Source organism: Pinus tabuliformis, chromosome X (genome assembly GCF_031772625.1).
Source record: "Pinus tabuliformis cultivar Carrire ecotype Pingquan chromosome X, CPIR1, whole genome shotgun sequence".
Lineage (NCBI taxonomy): Eukaryota > Viridiplantae > Streptophyta > Pinopsida > Pinales > Pinaceae > Pinus > Pinus tabuliformis.
This window is the reverse complement of record NC_142308.1, coordinates 248195267-248217364: the sequence shown is the minus strand read 5'-3', so window position 1 is coordinate 248217364 and position 22098 is coordinate 248195267.

Genomic DNA, 22098 nt, shown 5'->3' with positions numbered 1-22098 from the left:
GAGACTGTGATGACTATCTCTAGAGTGTATACCGTGAGTGTATCATTGTGAGATCACTTAGATCCTCCTCATCACAATTATGTTGAGACTATGACTGTGAGACAGTGATCACCAAGACTTGTGAAAAAATGTCGAAACCTTATTTTTGTGGTACCCATCCAAAAACCACATAGATAACCTCATCCTGCACCATGGACAAACTTCTAAAATATCTTGTTGTGGCATACAAAACCCTTCTTGTGACTATCCTCTCTTCCTATGACATTTGAAATCTTCCCGTGACAACCTTCCAAAAACTTTAGATGAATCCCAATTCTGTCTTTTTTGTGGTGACCCTAACCACATATATATAGTGGTTAGTCATTGCATATAAGCCGACATAAGAGAGGGAATCATTCTGTCTCCCTTTATGAGCCAACGCGACTTCTTTTTATCTTTTTTTGAGGCCAACTTCTTCAAGAGGGATTGTGCTTGTATTTGGAGGGCTTTAAGACATTTCTATAGACTTGTATATATTGAACATAGGCTCAAGAAGGGCTTCTTCAAATGACATTGACTCTTTGACTCAATAATAAATCCTAAGGCTCTCAATGAGAGCCACTAACAAATAAACCTCTTGCCCATGAAACCCATGTAGCAAGGCATACAAAAATAATTTTATTTCTTTTATTTCATCATTTACGAAGATCGTGTCATTATGAAGACCGAACCTATTTATGCTTTCTTCAACACTCCCTTTTAACTAGGGAGGTATTCATAATGGTACTTGGTCATTCTCAATCTAAAGAATTTCCCATAAGAAGAATCAGATTGGTAATCCATCTGTATAGCATCATAGTAACCAACATTTTTTCCACATCAAGGCCTTGATTGACAACTCTATCTCTTATCAGATCAGAGCACAATGTTGGCAAGACCAATGACTATAAACACCTTCATCATTGTCTCTCAAGGTACATACCCACCCGGGTGTTCACTGAGTATGACCTTCTAGGAATATTCTTATATTGGGTTCCCAACCCTCAAAGGATATTGGTCCTCTTGCCTACTCTTATATTGGATGCCCTACACATCCTGAAAGAGCATTGGATGTCAGATAATTACCCAATCCTCCACTGTTTCTTCCCAAGTGAAGACAAGAATGTTGTGTCTATCTCTCCCTCTTAAATAGAGAAGATAAGCCCATTCCTATAAAGGAATGTACCCAAGTTCCCTTTGACCAGGAACTTTCCCAATCTCCCTCTAAATTAGGGACTTATTAGAGCTCCCTCTTAACTAGGGACTCTCCTTTTCATCAACATATTCTTTTTCATGGATCCTTCAGCTGCTTGATCAATTTCCTTCCTTGATGTCATGAAATTCAATCGAGCTTCTTCCTTGTAGGGCATTAGCCATCGATCACTTTCCTTCTTGGTTCGTTATGTCATTCCTTTCTTCATGGAAAGTGGCCTTCTTGATACATATCTGGAACCTTCGTCATATGGATACTTCTTCCTCATCATGTTTCTTTAAGGAATTTCCATCCACCACATGAATGGTAGTAATACTTGTACTTACAACTCTTGTTCCAGTAGCCTTGCATGAACGTATCCAAACATTATTGAAGAAAATAAAACATAACATTAAATCAAATAGTACCTTACGAGATGGCTCTTCGTCATGACATCTTCGTGTAGGTATCAAAATCCTGCATACATGTTGACACATCTCCCAAAGATATACATTGTCAAAGGTATCTGTCTTTTCGAGACTTTCGTCGGAGTCTTCCCATCTTTTCAGGAGATTTCCTAGTCAAATATTCTTGGCCTTTTGGATGTTTATTTCCTTCATCAAGGTTTCATATCTCACGATCTCTTCCTTCCTTACACATTCCATTCCCAAGAGCTTCCAATGAGAGTTCCTTAACCGTAGTCAAACACCTCATACTTCATATGAGGACATGTTATGTTGATTTCATCTAGTGTGACTTATGCTTTCTTGCATTCTTTCAGAGGAGGAGATCATTTTCCCTTGATCATGCTTCTCAAGGTATAAGTAGTGATCCATGTTACCTACAACAATCTGAACTGACTTTATAATATTAAATACAATCATACATACCTCGTTTTACCTTTAGGTCATCTAGGCTTCTTCCAGCAGCTTCCTGGATTGAAAAGATCTTCAAACCCTTGATTTGCTTCATCTCTCATGTCATCATACCATCATCCCATGAACTCTACAAGTTGGAGTTTTTTATGAAACACTTGCTTCCTCTATAGATTAGTGAACCCTCCAATGAGGATTCCATCAACAAATTTTGAGGATCTTGTATATCCTCATCTGGAAGATGTTTCCTTTTTTACTTGATGTATGATGAGCCTTGTCCCAGATGACTTCATCCTTTCCTTCAATGTTCAATGGGGTTCCCAAGAGCTATATCCTTCATGTTTTACGGCCATGGATTTTGATCCTTATGTCCTTCATGATTCCCCATGGTGATATCACGAGCTCTTACTTCCAATGCTTCCATGATGCATCTTATTATCATGGTCATATATATAACAAAATATTTAGAGGCTTATGCTAGGACCCTTTTGTGAGGGATACCATCTCAATCATAGTAGAGATTTGTTACTCCCTCTTTCCTTGGCCCTTTTCTTCAGCTTCCTCCATCTTTTCATAATATTTCTATAGCACCGTTTTGTCTTGTTTGAGGATCAAACTTCCCTTTCATTTCTGCAAGTGTTTGAGTCTTTTAACCTTCAACACTTTTTCCTTAAACTTGTATTTTTCTATCTAGCATAGAGACCACAAGTTGTCGAATGAGGTAACTTCCTTGTCTATGAACATTTGTTACCTTTCTTATCAGTTAGTGTATTCAAGAAAAATGATGATTATCTTTTTATCAACTCTCCCAGATATCCAATTGAGATCTTATGAAGATATCCCTTCATTCTTTGATACCTTCAATTTCGTGTAGATTAGGTCTAAGGGATATGACCTTATTTTCTACATTTTCAGAGAATATAGCTTCTAGTATTTCATATATATCTTTGATGTCTCCTCTCTTTCTACATAGGGACCTTTGACTAATTTCATAAGAATCTTATGAGTCCCTTGATCTTTTTCCATGCATTCAAACAATGCTTGACCTTTAGATAATTTTCCACAGATATCAATGACTTCTCTTCCGAGTACTATATCTATCCTTCTTTCTTATGCAAGGAATTTCAATGACCCAACCGATTTATAGATCTCCTTGAAAACACAAAGTCATTCAACCAAACTTGATTATAAAATGGAAGATAATTACTTGAAAAGTGAAGATGAACTCTTCTACTTGATCACTTTGATGATGGCTGAAGAAGATGTATTAGAGATTCCTCTTGGATGACCTTCTTTCATATGAAAAAGCATTTCTTCAATAGAAAAGGTTGATTATTTTGATCAGGATGATTTGTTTCTTCTTCGGATTATATTCTTCTAGGGCAAGGAGATGATCCTTGCTTTTTTTATAACCTTGAAGATGACAATGCCTTCTCACCTTCAATCTGATTTGCCTTCTTTTGTAGTGTATATCAGAACCGCGTCTAGGGTTTTGACTTTCTCTAAGACAATTTGATATTTGATTTTGAGGTCCTTCAAACTACCTTGCTTTGGAAACAACTAGATGAGGGCCTTGGAGGCCTTTTGCTTATGACTATGGAGACAAAAGCTCTTGATGTTGTAGACTGCTTCTTTGATCTAGGGTTTGATCTAGGATTTGATTCTTCAATGTAGATCTTGATCCTTTTTCTTTGATATCCTTCAAATTATTTTGATTCCTTCCTGAAACTTGATCCTTGAATGTCTCTTCGTTTCCCTTCCTTTAACCTCAACACCTTATCTCTGATTCCATGTTGAAGAATATAGGGCAATTAGGTTAATAAGATTCTTGTCACGACGATAACTATTTGTGAGGTACTTTTTACTTTTTCTTACAATATTCTCTTGATATTATTAGAGTGTGTTTTCTTACTTCATCAAATAGTTACCAAAACAAAAGAGACAAGAACACAAGATGTTGGCTCTCTATCGGGGCTAAAACCTCTCACTCTTTGAGAGGAAAATTCGCACAAATTCTTCTTATAGATATTTCAATTGATGAATACCAAGACCAAGACCCTTTGACCTATAAGCCACTCCAAGACCAAGACACCAATCCTTTTTTTCATTATTGTTAAGATCATCATCACTGCTACTGAAGTCATCATTACTGTAACACTTAGGTCATCTCTACTGCACCACCGAGATCATTATTGGTGCACCTTCACCGAGATCATGATTCCATCTACGCCGATATCATGACTACATTTAGAATGTATGTTGAGATAGAGAGTGTCACTGTGGGATCACCAAGATCCTTTTTCATCACAAACATGCCAAGATTGTGATGAATGTGTCTAGAGTGTATGTTATGAGTGTATCATTGTGAGATCACTTAGATCCTCCTCGTCACAATTATGGCGAGATTGTGACTGTGAGATAATGATCACCAAGACTTGTGAGGAGGTTGAAACCTTATCTTTGTGGTACCCATCTGAAAACCACAGAGATAACCTCATCCTGCACCATGGACAGACTTCTGAAATATCTTACTTTGGCATATGAAACCCTTCCTGTGACTTCCCTCTCTTCCTATGACATCTGAAATCTTCCTATGATAGCCCTCCAAAAAATTCATATGGATTCAAGTTCTATCTTTTCTATGGTGACCCTAGCCGCATATATATAGTGGTTAGTCATGCATATAATCCAGCATGCGAGAGGGAATTGTTGTGTCTCCTTTTATGAGCTAACATGACTTCTTTTTATCTTGTTTGGAGTCCGACTTCTTCAAGAGGGATTGTGCTTGTCATTGGAGGGATTTAAGGAATTTCTATAGACTTGTATACATTGAACATATGCTCAAGAAAATCTTATTCATATGACATTGACTCTTTGACTCAATAAGAAATCCTAAGGCTCTCAATGGGAGCCACTAATAGATAAAACTCTTTCTCATGAAACCCATGTAGCAAGGCATACAAAAATAATTTTATTTCTTTTATTTCATCATTTACAAAGATCATGTCATTATGAAGACCGAACCTAGTTACACTTTCTTCAACACCAAGTACATCCCTTTTCATTTGGAGGAATTTTTTTGTCGCATTATTGTATAGTGCATACATAATCACTTCTTGTCCTGGATTGGGCTAACAAGAAACTTCAATGCATAATTTCCATTTTTCAACCATGTTTAATGGGTTTTCTTATCCTTGTAAAAAACAAATTCAAGAAAATGAATAATATATTTACTTTTTGCAAATGCCTTGGCCACAAAAAGTTTGATAATAACTTTATGGGAGAATGATGAAAAATAAACATCTAAAATCAAATTCTATCATGGAATACATTCTAAGTATTGGGGATATGGTTACCATGGCAAGTGGGGAGGAGTCCAATTTTACTTGCTTTTGGCAACATTATCAATTGCCAATTGTTTGTTTCAAGTGGAGATATCGAACTTGTCATTTTTTAGTATTGTAAAGTTCAAATTTAGTTTTTTTTTATAACCATGAAAAGTACAAACTTCTTTCCCACCATTTTATAATATTCATTCCATTATAGCTAATGCAAGTAAATCAATTTCAAGATGATTCCTAGGTGATGTTGAAAATTGGTTTTGCAGTGACCTCAAGGCATGGTTAGATATCTAGCTGATAGAAAAAAGTAGTTGCTAGTCCTCCTACTGTTAGATTTCTCATATTTTTTAACTATAGTTGGAATCATATATATTATTCAAATTCGATTACTTAGGTGTTCTCATTTGCAAAATAAATGGCCAAGAGAAAACCAATATATAGCACTTGAAATTGGTAGTCTTTGGTTCCCAACAACTAGTTTATACATGGTTGTTATTTGGTTCACTAAGTTCAAAGTAGTAAATAAGTATTATAAGTTTTTGAATATTTAACACTACCTCATATCCTTTGTAAAACATGTACTAAATGAGTAGCTAGCTTTGATGATCTCTCATCTTAAGTGTTTTTATGATCACCCCTAATTCTGTCACGAAATTTTAGCATCTTAGGTACTGCAAAATTTCACCTTTATATCTATCCATCATTTTCCCTAAGCTTGTGTATCAAAGCTAGATTGTAGGAATGTATTTAATACATTTGAGGTTATCAAGGGGAGAATTGTTTCAAGCTTCGATATGGTATTATTGAATGTATGTCTAGCCTCTCCCTTGTTCAATCTGTAAGTATTTAACTTGTGATCAAAGGAAGCACCTGCTGAGAATTGGATTAAACTTAACTGAAGCTTTGAGACAAAGTCAATAAAGCCTTGATTAAAGAGGAATTGGTCTTAAGGTTTATGTGAATATTGATGAATTTAATGTTAACTAAATATGTTAAATCTCATATCATAGTCCTATAAATATGTTGGGAAAAGAATGATTAAGTATTATTCCTAATCCTAGTTTATTAGATAGTGTCCCAGAAAGACACGTCCCCAACACCAATGCTCCCCACACTCCTTGGACTTGGGAAATTTATTGAGAAAATGGATAATTTGAAATCAATTATCTAAACTGATTTCAAATTATCCATTTTCACAAATTATCAATATTGTAAATGTGTTTTTTGCAATCATATAATATATCTGATCTTATATAAAAAAAATAAAAAAATAAAAAACCATTCTTCTCACTTATAAATGCTCTTATTTATAATGATATATATTTTCCTGTAAATAATTACTCTCCTAAAGTTCATAAAGCAAGTGTAAATTTTCTATTTACACAATCAAATTATATTAGAATAAAAAGACAATTTTCCAAAATAGTGTCTAGCATCGCCCTTAACTCATTGGTCAATGACATTTAGTCAAATTAGATGTATTCTTTTCTAAAATAATTATAAAGGGAGTGAAGGTTTCTATTTGGAAGGTTATATCATAATTGAGAGGCATTTGCATAAAAAAATATCCAAATGTTCATTATTCCACTTTCTAGAACTAACGGTTCATTAAACAACATTTCACTTGTTATGGAACACAACTAGAAGTTCGTGTGATGTTTAACTTAAGACAATTTGTTTATAGATGGGTAATTTTCATTGTTCTAATCCATAGATTAGAAACTGAATGTAAAATTGACTAGGAAAATATATATCTTCTCTATGTAAACAAACATTATATTCTTACATCTATTAAAGAATTGGTGGAGACTACAATTCCATTGGATAAAAAGTTACATTGATAGTAAAAAATGAAAATTCAGATACGACATTATTGTAAAAAGGAACGATTCCATCTCTTTAGAAGAGATCTAAGCCAAAAGTATAAAATATGAAACTGCATAAAGCTATGGCGAGAAAAGAACAGAAAATCAAAGATAAAAGACTTTATCATTTAATTATAAGAATGAAATAAACTTGACAATAAAAATCATTTTAAAATCAATTATAAGAAAAATGATAGGGAAAAACGTTCACTAAAAAAATATAGTAATAATTTTTTTTTTTAATTAACAAGAAAGATTAATAAGACTTTTTTTATAAATATAATTTTTTTCAGTTTGAATGTTTTTCCCAAGGCTCTGAATAACCGCAATATGGCTTTGAAGTGTAAGGCAAGCCACCTTAGAAGCTCATTTGCTTGTGGTAACTAGAGATAGAATCAATTCATTGTAGCCTAATGCCATCAAATGGTATAAGATGGGAAATTATTCCAAGATTCTCACTCTCCTAGTAGTCAAGAGAGTATGTGGTAAGGTAAATTTGAAAATTGGTATTGTGATGAGGGGTGTTGTCTAAGTATGATGAAGATGTTATTAGATAATGTTACATTTAAAATTAATAAAATAATATTTACATTAAAAATAAAAAAATACTAATAACAAAATAATCAATGTCAATTATAGATAAAGTATTTCAATTTCACCTTAATTGTATATCAAGATTTTATACACAGAGATAACATATTGAAAGTAAAATAATTTTAATTCACTTTTTAATATGTGGGAGATATGTAATTCCTTCACTATTTCATATGAAGTTGACAAATAGCATGTAAGAATAATATTATTGATAGTATATGATGTGTAATTCATTTTAACACCAGTTCACATGTAATATTTAAAATAAAATTTAATATTGAAAAAAAAAAAGTGAACACTACAATCCCATTGGATAAAAAGTTACATTGATAGTAGAAAACGAAAATTTAGATTTAAAGCATTACTGGAAAGAGAAATAATCCCATCTCTTTAGAAGAGATATGCCAAAAGTATAACACATTAAACAACAGAAAGCTATGGTGAGAAAAGAACAGAAAAATGAAAAATAAAATACTTTAACCTTTTAATTATAAGAATGAAATAAATTTTACATGAAAAACATTTTAAAATCAATTATAAGAAAAATGATAGGGAAAAGCATTCACTAAAAAAATATAGTAATATTTTTTTTAATTAACAATTTTTAGTCTACCCAAGCGCTGAGGGAATTGTTTAGGTCATTGTATTGGTACGTAGCCCTCTCTTGAACCATTGCAAGATGGAAAATCTAGTATGAGACAAGAAAGAAGGGTACTCAACCAATGGACCAGTCGTAAGGTAGTAAATGATGGGAAGAGGATCTACCATTCATAGATACGTTTGCCGTATGGAAGGAAGGCATGAAACTACAAAATCCCAGCTTAATTCATTGATCTGATAGGTTAAGCAATCGACGGTCAAGATATTAATGGTTATGCATAGATAGAAGATACAAAGCTATTAATAGTATGTATGACCAGCAACAACATAATCATAAGCAATAGAGAAAGTAGATTTGTTCCTACATGTGGATTTGTTATTGTCTGTGATGTCTCGCCATTGCCTAATGGACCTAGAATGGAGGCATCTACTATTGTTCTGAGAAAATGTTTTATAACATTTGTACATGTTCCAAGATCATTTTTTCCAACATCTACATTAATTTTGACAATAAATGATGTTTTGTTAGGCGATGTCCTAGCATCCCCTCACACGGTTCCAATTGTTCTAGAGCGACAGCCAAAAGGATCAACCTAATCTGGGAGCATCATGTAATCGTAAATAATCTAGTATGGAAGGAGATTTTAAAAGGGAAGTCAATTGATCTGTCCATAAATAATATGTACAGGAGCAGTGAGCAGGTGATCCTACTTAACATTCAAAAAAAAGTCATAAGTAATAGGAGACATAATGTGTGACAATAAACATGTATTAAAGACTCCTAGACCCTGTAATGGACACCTATTTGCAAAAACAAATGGGATTTATTTCGATGTAACTGGCTGCTCACTATTTTCGACATCGACATATTTTGAAATTATGAGACAAATCTTGGGAGAAATTTCCAAGGATATTTTAGTAGTGCATCCTAACCATTCCATAACAGCAAATGACATCTTTAACTTTGGTGAACAGACTCCATGAAGGAAATCAATTGAACATAATATTGTGTCTAAGGATGTCAGCCTTGACATGATAGTGTGTTCCATCAGATCCATGTCTACTAGTGTTAGACAATTGAATTTTACACCCACCATATCATCTCAAAGTACCTAGAAAAATCAACCATTTGAGAAAGAGAAGATGAAGAAAAGGCACAACCATAAGATTCCCAGAAAAGAATTATATGCATAACTACCTTAAGAATTTTATTTTGTATGTTTATGAATTCATTACAGAGAAAATACTAAAGAGGAATGGTTGAAACACAACTAGGTACAACATACTAGGTATGCTCATAAACTTTCGCTCACACAAGTTGACTCCATTATATCAATATTGGTTTTTTTCTCGAATAACATGATTGGGATCACTTATGACTTTCTTTCTACTATTCGAAAAAAAAAGTCATAAGTGATCCTTATGACTTTATTTTTGTCTTGATCTACATGCACACACTCTAATGGTGGGTTGGGAGAGGAATATTGGTCAAAGAAAGGCGGGATGAGACTAGGCAGGCAGGGGGCACAAAATGATTGATGACATGAAAAAATATTTTTAAATCAATTATAAGAAAAATTATAGGGAAAAATGAAGATGGTCAGCTAAATTCCTCTATTGGCCCTCTCCTAGCCCTCTCTATTACTATTAAAGTCCAAATTCGTTATTATTAAAATGATGAATCAAGTTATAAAATATGGTCCAATATAAAATGGCTAGAGTTGTAATAATTTATCACTGATAAGAGACTGATGGCTATGCTCATTTGAAAATTCCAAAACAAGAGGTTGAAACTACACATACTGAATTCATTATGCTCATTTGCAAAGTCCAAAAAAAGATGTTGAAACTACACTTACTAAATTCCTCCAGCGCCTGAAAAAATTCCTCCAACCAGCATCGAACTCCTCAACGTCAAACTCATCTAGAACCGAACTCCTATAGCACTGATATCCTCCAACGTCGAACTTTGCCAACTCAAGAGACCTGCAAAACAAAACAAAAAAACAATCTACAAACAAAACAATACCAATAAATTAACATCAACCTTACCAGCAATGTAGGATTTGGTCACAGCACACAAACAACTTTCAACAAAAAAATAGAGAGAAACTTTGCGAAGGGCTCATGGCCCAAATATATATAAAACTTTTTTCGGACGAAATATTTTTTCAGCTGAAAAAATAATAATAATAATAAATAAATAAAAATCGGCTAAAAAACTAAGTGGCTGAAATTTCCCCCTACCGGCCAAAAATATGTTGCAGGCTACCATTAACTTTAACGTTCAATTTTTCGGCCTGTTACCCACCATTTTGTGGGTGATATACCTAGGAGAATTTTTTTTCTCCAAGATGGTCCTCAGTTCACAGCCAACAGCCCCTTGCAACCACCAACTAGCTCATTATGCCATTTATCTGCCACTTGAGCTAAACATGTGGTCCCTCGCCCATCTTCCATGATCGTATGTTTGAAGGTGGGCTCCCGAACCTAAAGGCGTTCCTTGACATTTGGTAATTGAGTATTGTATTTTTCTTATCATGGACACTTCTAGGCATGGATTAATGGGGGGGATTCAACAGAAAGAATGGGTTAGGTCTATTCCCTTGTCCCTTAGACCCCTTTTGAATATTAACCTTGCATTCCAGTCTTGTGGGATCTCTTTTATTGACCATTTGGATTTAGGGATGATATTTCATGGGAATCCTGATTTTGGCTGTGTGGTCCCACTCCCTTATCAGCTTATATTACCCTTTTTCCACTCATTATTACCCCATTCATCATTTCTTCGACTTGGGTCCACATTCCTCCACTAATTCCACAAAGGGTTGGCTTGCCCCTTCCCCTTGCCCTCACCTTGGATCATGGCCTGGAATGAAGCTTGGATGTTTATGTAGCTAAAAATAAAGATAAAAATATATTTGGCCACATTCAATAGGAAAATGTACAACAAAAAGCAAAATATGGATGAGATAAACACGTTTACCACGTGAGAAAAAACCAATACATGAGCTCTACCCCATCATCATGGTCATCACCCTAGTTCCTACAGGTTTTATGAGCCTCCATCATATAGGAACCCATGATTGTCCCAACCCTTGGAAGGCAATGAATCACCCTACCTTAAAATGGGGTATTCACTTGTATATCTTACACATCATGCTCTTACCCCTTCAACTCCAAGCAATTAATCAAAGAAAATCATAAAAAGGCAAAAGGCATATAAAGAAGGGTGGAAAAATCAAAGTCAGGGCACCTCATGTACCATGATTTCTCCCTCCTATACATTATAAACCCCAAGTGTGGGATTCCCTCGTATTAACTACCCTTGTACCCCAGCATGTGACCTAGGGCTACCCCTTCTCATCCCCTACTTCATTCACCTATTTTTCACATGCCTCCACCTTTTGAAGGATGTACCTTGAATATATTATTCCCTTTAGAAGTAGAAATCACCTATTAGCATTCTTGGTTAACCCCATTTGGAGTTTAAGAGACACTGGCACATCATAAAGCCTATTATGGAAGGGAAAGCCATTATGAAGTCCCCACCTATTGTCCATGATTGGAAATCTCATTTACTCAATTTCACTAATGACTTGTTGTACTGGAAGGCTAGGGGATGCATTAGATCTTATGCAGGATTGTAGATGATCTCCATCTTGGGTTTGGTCTCCCTATAAAGCGTCCTAATCCTCCAGAGGGATACATTGGTACATGTAGGGTGTGCATTGAGAACCATGGGCCTCGACAGTAGAAGACGACACTCCATGGATCCCCACATCCGTTCAAATGTTTCTCGTGGTTCACTTATTGGACAAGGAATATGCGCTTGATCCATCATGCCCAGTTGGCCCTAGATTTGCACCATACACCTGGAAGATGATCCAAGACTTTCATGATGATGTGGAATCACCTACACCAACATATTATCCCTTGCAGGAGATCTACATGCAACTTCGATTTGTTTGGAGACCCATGAGGACACTTGTGTGCCCCCACATGTCATTTGGAGCACCATAGGTTATTATAAGGAACCAATGCCTTATCCACTGATTTTGAGGGTCCTACTCTTCATTGTGCCACCCATGGACCTCATTATGCCTCTTAGAGGGCCCTAAGATATGCATAGATTATTATTTGACCCCTTGAGAGGCTTATTCTTTCATTTATGAGCTAGTTTGGTGGGCTTGCCACCAAAAGTTTAATTATTAGAACATTAAACAAAGTCTTTTGGTAGAAATCACATGAGAGAATTTTTTGGCCGATGCGTTTCAAACCAACAAATGTGGTTCATCATTAGGACCAGATGAAGAGGCAGACCATGGCAAAGGCTTAAATAGAGAGCAATGTAGAAACATAATTTCAAGTAATGGCTATATTTGAACAATAATGTTTAAATTATAATATTAATATATTAAAAACAAATATTATTAATTAACGACTATATTAAACGGCTAGTTTTTGAAAAAAATATTTAAATAATGATATTATTTCATTAATTTATTAAAAATATTAATAGGTAACAGCTATAATAAACAGCTAGTTTTTGAAAAATAATATTTAAATAATGATATTAGTTTATTAATTTCTTAAAATATTAATATGTAATGACTATATTAAATGGCTAGTTTTTGAAAAATAGTATTTAAATTAATTTATTAAAACCAAATATTACTAGTTCTTGAAAAATATATTTAAATAATGATATTAGCTTATTAATTTATTAAAATATTAATATGTAACGACTATATTAAACGGCTAGTTTTTGAAAAATAATATTTAAATTAATTTATTAAAACCAAATATTACTAGTTTTTGAAAAATAATATTTAAACTGTGATATTAGTTTATTAATTTATTAAAACAAATATTAATAAGTAACCGCTATATTAAACGACTAGTTTTTAAAATAAATAAATAAATAATCAAAGTTAAACTTTAGAGGGGAGTCAAAAATTATAAAAACGGGTGAAGACCCTAATCAAGACAAGATCATTTGATAAATAAAATAACTAATGGAAATAAAATAAAATAAATTAAAAATAATTAATGGAAATATATATATATATATATATATATATATATATATATATATATATATATATATCTACACACACAAGTCAAAATATATATATATATATATATAGAATAAAAATAAATAAATATAACACACACACACACACACACATATATCCAAAAAAAAAAAAAATCAATAAATAAAATGGGGTCAACAATAAAATATGGGGCTCAGGCCCATTAGACAAATAAGAAAAATACCAAAAGGAGTTAAGAATGAATAAGATGATAAAATACATAAAAAAACACAAAGGATCAAGAAAATAAACTCTAATGAAGAATAAATCAACAACAAATACTATAAAAAGGATGCCAATACCTACATAGATTAAAAAAAAAAAAAAAAAAAAAAAAAAAAAAAAAAAAAAAAAAAAACTAAGAGGACAAGATAGGGACCCAACGGCGTGGTTTTCCTTGATAACAGTGATGAGTCAAACCGACATTCGCGGATAGCAGCTAGAGATGGCTGTCCTCACTGTTGGTTTGACACCTGAGTTTGATAGGTTTTGCCACCTTCGGAAAAGGAAAAAAAAAAGGGACCCAACTTCTACTAATATTCCAACCATCATCTCTATTCAAATTATTGGGTCTTTTTTCAATTTCTAGGGCCTCCCTCAATTTACGATGATGAAAATGACTAACCTTAGCAATGACTTGGGCCTCCTCAATGCAGACGTGATGCTTAGATTTATGTGCATGCTCCACCAAAGCAGAGGAGTGGGTCCTGCCATGCTTGATGTCAATAGCATGCTCATGAATCCTTTGATTAATCGAGCGACCAGTCTCACCAATGTAGGGAGTCCCACAAGAGCATGGGATAACGTAAACACCCTTCATATTCTTTGGGTCCACTGGGTCTTTTACAGATCTAAGGGAGATCCGTATGGTATTTAAAGGCCAAAAGGTTGAAGCCACCTTATGCTTCCTTAGGATCCTTGCAATCTTGTCAGTGGTCCCTTGGATAAAAGGAAGATGAACACCAGAAAATCGATCCTTGATATCTTTCTTAGCACTAGGACCTTTTTTAGCTTTGAGGAAAGCCTTAGTACATTAGTGTCTACTATACCCATTATTAAAGAAAACACTTAGGAGATGTGCTTTCTCTTCCTTGAGATGGTTCTCATCAGAAACTCTTAAAGCTCTAGTTGCTAAGGTGTTGAGAACAACAAGCTTTTGAGCTGGGAAATGATGAGAATTAGCATGAAGATATTGTTCTGTATGAGTTTTCTTACGATATAGCTGATGAGAAAAAGAGCCATTGTTATTCCTTGAGAGAAGGACGTCAAGGAAGGGAAGACTACCATTACATTCAAATTCCATGGTGAACTTTATAGAACTAGATTGATTGTTAAGATGGAGGAAAAATAGTTCCAACTTTTCTTTACCATGGGACTAGATGACAAAAGTGTCATCCACAAACCTCTTCCACAACTTAGGCAGAAGATGAGAAGAGGCTAAGGCCTTTGATTCAAAATCCTCCATGAATAGATTAGCTACCACAGGGGAGAGGGGGAACCCATGCCGACACCGCAAGTTTGGTCATAGAATTCCCCATCGAATGAAAAGAAAGTAGAAGTAAGAAAAATACCAACTAAATAAGCCATATCGGGATCTGTGATGAGCTTGATGACTTTGATGGCCTTGTTGATAGGGATATTAGTGTAGAGAGAGACCACATTGAAGCTCACAAGCTTGAAACTCTTTAACTCATTAACAAACGATGCAAAGTACTTGACAAAGGATTCTGTATGGCCAACAAGGGGCTTAAGCTTCTGGGCTAAATATTTAGCAAGAAGGTAAGTTGGCCCTCCTATCATGTTGACAATGGGTCTCAAAGGAGCCCCTTCCTTATGAATCTTTGGCAGACCATAGATTCTAGGGGTAAGAGGGCAACTTCCCATAAGCTTATGACTAAACGAGCTAACCGAGCCACCAGCCTTTATAGCAAGAGCTACATTTTTGGAAATCTTCTTCAGAGGATCCTTGTTGAGTTTCTTGTAGCTCCCGCTATTATGGAGGTGGTCCAACATCTTTCGACGGTAATCATCTTTATCAAGAATAACCACAGCACCACCTTTGTCGGCTTTGAGAACAACAATATTCTTATTATCGTTTAACGATTTGAGAGCATCAAACTCAGGTTTGCTGATGTTATTTTTGGGGGGCTTTGCCTTTCTAAGGACAACCGCATAGTCTTGACGAATGATATATTTAGTGACGTCTGGTAAGTCTCTAATACCATATTCAATGTCACAGATGATATCGTCAACCAGGATCTTTCTAGGAGCAAGAGAAAAAATTAAACCTTTCTCCAAAAGACTAAAGATAGGGGGATCAAAAGAAAAGCTAGAGAGATTGACAACCCTATTACTAGAAGAGGAAAGAAAATTAGAACAACCAATATTATCCAGACTTAGAGTCTTACTACCAATCCTATTATTATTACAATTATCGGAATTGAAAACGGAGTCACTAACCTCATTAATATTATTATTATTATGCCTAGTGATATTATTATTATTAAACAAAGTATTTCGGTAGAAATCACATGAGAGAATTTTTTGGCCGACGTGCTTTGAACCAACAAGTGTGGTTCATCATCAAGACCAGATGAAGAGGCAGACCATTAAATAGAGAGCAATGTAGAGACATAATTTCACATAACGGCTATATTTGAACAATAATGTTTAAATTATAATATTAATATATTAATATATTAAAAACAAATATTATTAAGTAACGACTATATTAAACGGCTAGTTTTTGAAAAATAATATTTAAATTAATTTATTAAAACCAAATATTACTAGTTCTTGAAAAATAATATTTAAATAATGATATTAGTTTATTAATTTATTAAAATAGTAATATGTAATGGCTATATTAAATGGCTAGTTTTTGAAAAATAATATTTAAATTAATTTATTAAAACCAAATATTACTAGTTCTTGAAAAATAATATTTAAATAATGATATTAGTTTATTAATTTATTAAAATATTAATATGTAATGACTATATTAAACGGCTAGTTTTTGAAAAATAATATTTAAACTGGGATATTAGTTTATTAATTTATTAAAATAAATATTAATAAGTAATTGCTATATTAAACAGCTAGTTTTTTAAATAAATAATGAAAGACAAATTTTAAAGGAGGGGAGTCAAAAATTATAAAAACGAGTGAAGACCCTAATCGAGACAAGATCATTTGATAAATAAAATAACTAATGGAAATAAAATAAAATAAAATAAAAATAATTAATGGAAAAATAAATAAAACAAAACAAAAATATACACAAGTCAAAATAAATAAATATATATATATATATCCAAAGAAAAATAATCAGTAAATAAAACGGGGTCAACAATAAAATATGGGGCTTAGACCCATTAAACAAATAAGAAAAATACTAAAAGGAGTTAAGAACAAATAGGATGATAAAATACATAAAAAACACGAAGGATCAAGAAAATAAGCTCTAATGAATAATAAATCAACAACAAACACTATAAAAAGGATGCCAATACCTACATAGATTAAAAAAAAAAAAAAAAAAAAAACTAGAAGGACAAGACAGGGACCCAACTTCTACTAATATTCCAACTGTCATCTCTATTCAAATTATTGGGTCTTTTTTCAATTTCTAGGGCCTCCCTCAATTTACAATGATGAAAATGACTAACCTTAGCAACGACTTGGGCCTCCTCAATGCAGATGTGATGCTTAGATTTATCTGCATACTCCGCCAAAGCAGGGGAGCGGGTCCTGCCATGCTTGATGTCAGCAACATGCTCACGAATCCTTTGATTAATCGAGCGACCAGTCTCACCATTGTAGGGAGTCCCACAAGATCATGAGATAATGTAAACACCCTTCATATTCTTTGGGTCCACTGGGTCTTTTACAGATCTAAGGGAGCTCCATATGGTATTTAAAGGTCGAAAGGTTGAGGCCACCTTATGCTTCCTTAGAATCCTTGGAATCTTGTCAGTGGTCCCTTGGATAAAAGGAAGATGAACACCAGAAAACCGATCCCTGGTATCTTTCTTAGCTCTAGGACCTTTTTCAGCTCTGAGGAAAGCCTTAGTACATTGGTGTCTACTATACCAATTATTAAAGAAAACACTTAGGAGATGTGCTTTCTCTTCCTTGAGATGGTTCTCATCAGAAACTCTTAAAGACTTTGTTTAATTCATTATGGGCCATAGAAGCTTGAATACAGATATTACAACATTATTTTATTTTTTGGGATTATGTAGGCCAAGGAGGCTAATTTGAACTCCTAGTTACTATATAAATACAAGTGATATGAGTTCATTTACTCATCATCACTTTGGATTAGATATTTTCTCTCTTGATAATTTCACACTTTTTCTAGAGGATGAATCAAAGCTTTATGGATGAATTTTTCTGTGTGGATATTGGTCTATCTTCTCTTGGATATTCTTTCTTGTCAATTATGAATGGTTGCATATATTTTGTTACATGTAAGTACATACTTTTAATTTTATTCTTGTTTACTTTTTCATATAAATTGGACTGGGATTTTCGTTGTTCTAGGGCTAATTGTTGGATGCATTTATTGCTTAAAATTATGGAATTTTATCTCTATTATAGCATTTCTCAATGTATGGGCAATATAATACTAAAGAAATATCATAGGGTAATTCTATCAAAGAATATGACCTTTATAAGCCATTTCATTTTCACATCGAAGTATAAAAGTTGTAAGATTGCTTCTCCTTGACCTAGAAGGCTAGCGAAGTGATCTTGAGGCCTCCTTGACTATGAATTAAGAAATCCCCCTCATATTCATCATAGAATCCATTCTACCAAAGATTAAGGTATTGATCTGCCAAGAGGTGGTCACCAAAAATCACATTATTTCAACTTCGTTCAGGTCTAGCCAAGTTGGGGCATCTAGGGCATCAAATTCCCGACAAGCTAGCACTTGAAAAAAAATATTTCTTAGGGCCTCCTGCGCTGGTGTTTCCTCAAAGTCTCCTCCAATTTTGAAGCTATTCCGATGGCTGAGTTGGGAGAAAATCCAAGCCCTAGCTCCGAGACCAAACTTTGCCTTAGCATCGCCAAGGCTAGTGCCTCATAGGATCAAATCAACACCTTCAAATGAAATTATTTCATTGATTATTTCCCACCTTATCTAGGGTAACAACATCATTGGTTACCACACTCATTCCTCCTATCCTGGACCAGGTCCACTTGGTCTCGTGTGGTCTCTCTCCTTTGAAAAGACGATTCTTAAAGAACCCTCCAGGATACCAATTACAATAAGGATTTTAGGGATTGGGAAGTTCCTTAATAAACCATATCCCATAAACCTAACCCTTAAATCCTCCCTTCCTTTACCTAGAAGACATTGTACCTTTCTTAAAAAGCAAGTAAGTTGTATCCTTCTAACTCTTCCAAGAAAGGGATTATTAGGGTCACTCCTCATCATTTCATTGACTTATCCTCCATCAGTGAGTCCATAATATACCAGGTCTCCTACCATCGATGAAAGTTCGTAAATAGAAGGAAGCCTTAGCTGAGGTGACAGTGGGCTAAGTCTCCATTTGTTTTCCTTGGCCTAGAATTTTCACTTTAGGGATCCCCTTTAGATACCCTGCTAGTTTGAGCCGTAACATTTTGGCGTCGTTGCCAGGGACATGAAGCATGTGCTTTGTTCCCCATATGACATTATTGATATATCATTTGGCAACTCCATTGGAGGAACGAAGTCCTAGTTCCTCATTGAACTTCAAAGTCAATGCTTGTAGGGTGAAGCAAGCATTTGTGAAGGAATCTTAATTCACCCTCGCAGCTCCATTTTTGCATTATATGCAAAATCATGAAAAATGGCTAAAGAAATAATCCACAACATTAGCCCCAAAGAAGAACAAGACGAATGGGAAAGATTGGATTCATGGTCTAAACTTTGTGATAATCTGATAGAGCAGGTCAAACCTCGACAACATAAGGAAAGAGTATGAATAAGGGCCCACATATTATCTCTTCTTGGAGCTTTCCTATTATACTGGTGTGTTTAATTCCTTGTCTGACAAGATCAAAGAAAAATATGGCTCATTACCAGATGAAGATTTGGATGACTAGGATGACCAAGAAAATCAGGATGATGAGCAAATATCAGTTATAGAATTGGGGGTTGTTGACTGTGCTGGACCCGTCAACATGTCAGGGGATCTCCCTGGTAGGAAGTCCCAATTGGACCTCATATTGTTTGGTGTAGGAGTCCCAGTAGTGGGTCATGCAGTAATGCCTTGACCGCAATTTCGCACAGAGGCAAGTGTTATAGGGATTAATGCACGGGTGTTTGGTGATGTAGAAAACCCTCAAGGATCTTCCCAAGATCCTTGGCAGATAGTTAGATCAGCTGCAGATATCACAAAGATACATGCATATCTATGTTTAACAAACGAATATCAAAGCAAGAAGGAATTATTACCTCGAATCTTAGTGTGTTGTTGCTGGAGAGCGCAATGTAGCTAGGTGGAAGACCCCTGAGCTGACTTCAGATCAAAACCTACACAAAGCAAAGACAAGTGTAATATCACAACATAAAACCTTGATAGAAAAATGCATGAACATATAAAATATATCTAGTTGCATATAACTAAGCTACTCATGCTAGAAGATATTAGATCAACATATAAACAAGTTTATACTACCAACATCACGGAGTGGACAACACAACTGCAGTTCTATATTGATGTAGAAAGAGTGATTACAACCATCAGTTGCATCAGCCTTCCCTTACCCCTCTAGCTCCTCTCTCTCTCTCTCCCTTCTTAACCTCTTCTGATGCCTTAGTCTAAGACTCTGCTTGATAGTCAAATAGGCAATCCTTTCAAATGTTTCGACCTCTTTCACAATGGCCCAAGCCTTGCATATATAGCATGTAGGTTTAGGGTTGCTAAGTCCTCCATGAGTTCCACTAGGCAAAATCAGTGATGTTTCTTGATTTAGTTCTCTTTCCGATTTGCATACTCCATCAGGAATTAGTAATTCCCCCAAACAGGTTGAGTTTAGATGTTTCCTTGCTTTTATGAGCTGACATAGGAGAGAATATAGGGATATTTTCTCATTGAATTTGCTCCTTTCACCCATAGAACTTGATGTAGGTTCACTAACGATGTTCCTGAGGTAGCAACTAGAGTTACCCTAGGCACTAACACACCCTTAAGCTTGTTGAGAAGCTTTATAAAGCAGGTTGCTAGTGTCTAGACAGTGTTAGCTTGACAATTGGGCCTGTGAACTTGGTCAGTCCTTCAGTCATCATGTCTTTGTCCTCTGAGTTGATGAGGAGGTCATTTTCCTGTATAATAGATGCCCCCTAAAGTGTGAGATTAGAGGCTGCGACGATGGCTGAAATACTTTATATTTAACTATCCTTTTCTTTGGAAAAAAGAGAGAGAGGATTGGAGCTTCGGGCAGTACAAGAAACCTGATACAACACACACACACACACACACACACATATATAACAACTAAAATCATGTCTTGAGTTGGCCATTCCCACCCTCAGTAGCTATGTCAGAGTGATTTTCTCATAAAAGAGATATGACGATGCTAGTCGCCGATAAGCACAATGCGAAACCAATGTCATAATAGGATCATTCTAATGAGCTATCTCCAAAAAACAATAACCATAGCTTGGGCGAGGAAACAAGGCTGAGTGATGCAAGCCTCTACCCAAGGTCTTCATTTCCGCTTCATCGAACAGCGTAGATCGATACATGTGAATATATGTGTTGATGTCGAACATGCACGAAATCATTTGATTACCAATCAATAATGGAGACCATTTAACAGATGTGAGGAAGACCACCAATAATGGTGATGGTCTCCAAGATGCATAGTACAATCCAGCGAGTGTGAAAAATGTATTTGTCGTCGAACACTCGTAGAATCGTTTAACCAGGAGCCAATATGAGAACCCCTGATCAAACACAAGGTGACCTACCACTGATGTTTGCAAGTACCAAGGCACTAAAGTGATTCTGGGTCTTCTTCCTAGATAAATTTTTGAAGTTGATAGGAAGAGACCTATCGAGAGGTAGGAAATAAGGTGTCCTACAACAGTCGACACGAAATGGGACAAGGATGATTGTTTTTTTTAGGAATCTTTTTAAACATTGGGTCATAGTGACAGAGGGCATGATGGTAGGATATGCTTGATGGGTTGATGGAGGAAACAGAAGAAAAAGAGTTTTCCCTTGAACAATAGAAGGCATGACAATGGTTTTAACCATGTAGCACTAGACTCATGAACACCAAAGAGTGTTAGGATACAGAGATGCAAGAAATTCGGGGTATATAGGCTAAACTCATAGGATGGTATGATTCATATTGAGAGGCCATCACAAGGAAAGTTTATCTAAGGGATTTCCATGTTCAAGGGAACGACTGCTACTAAAAAACTCTTTCAAAATACGGAACACAACACAATTGTATTGTCCACTTTCCCCATCTGATTAGTTTAGTGAGTCCAGACGAGTAAACTCATCAATCTTT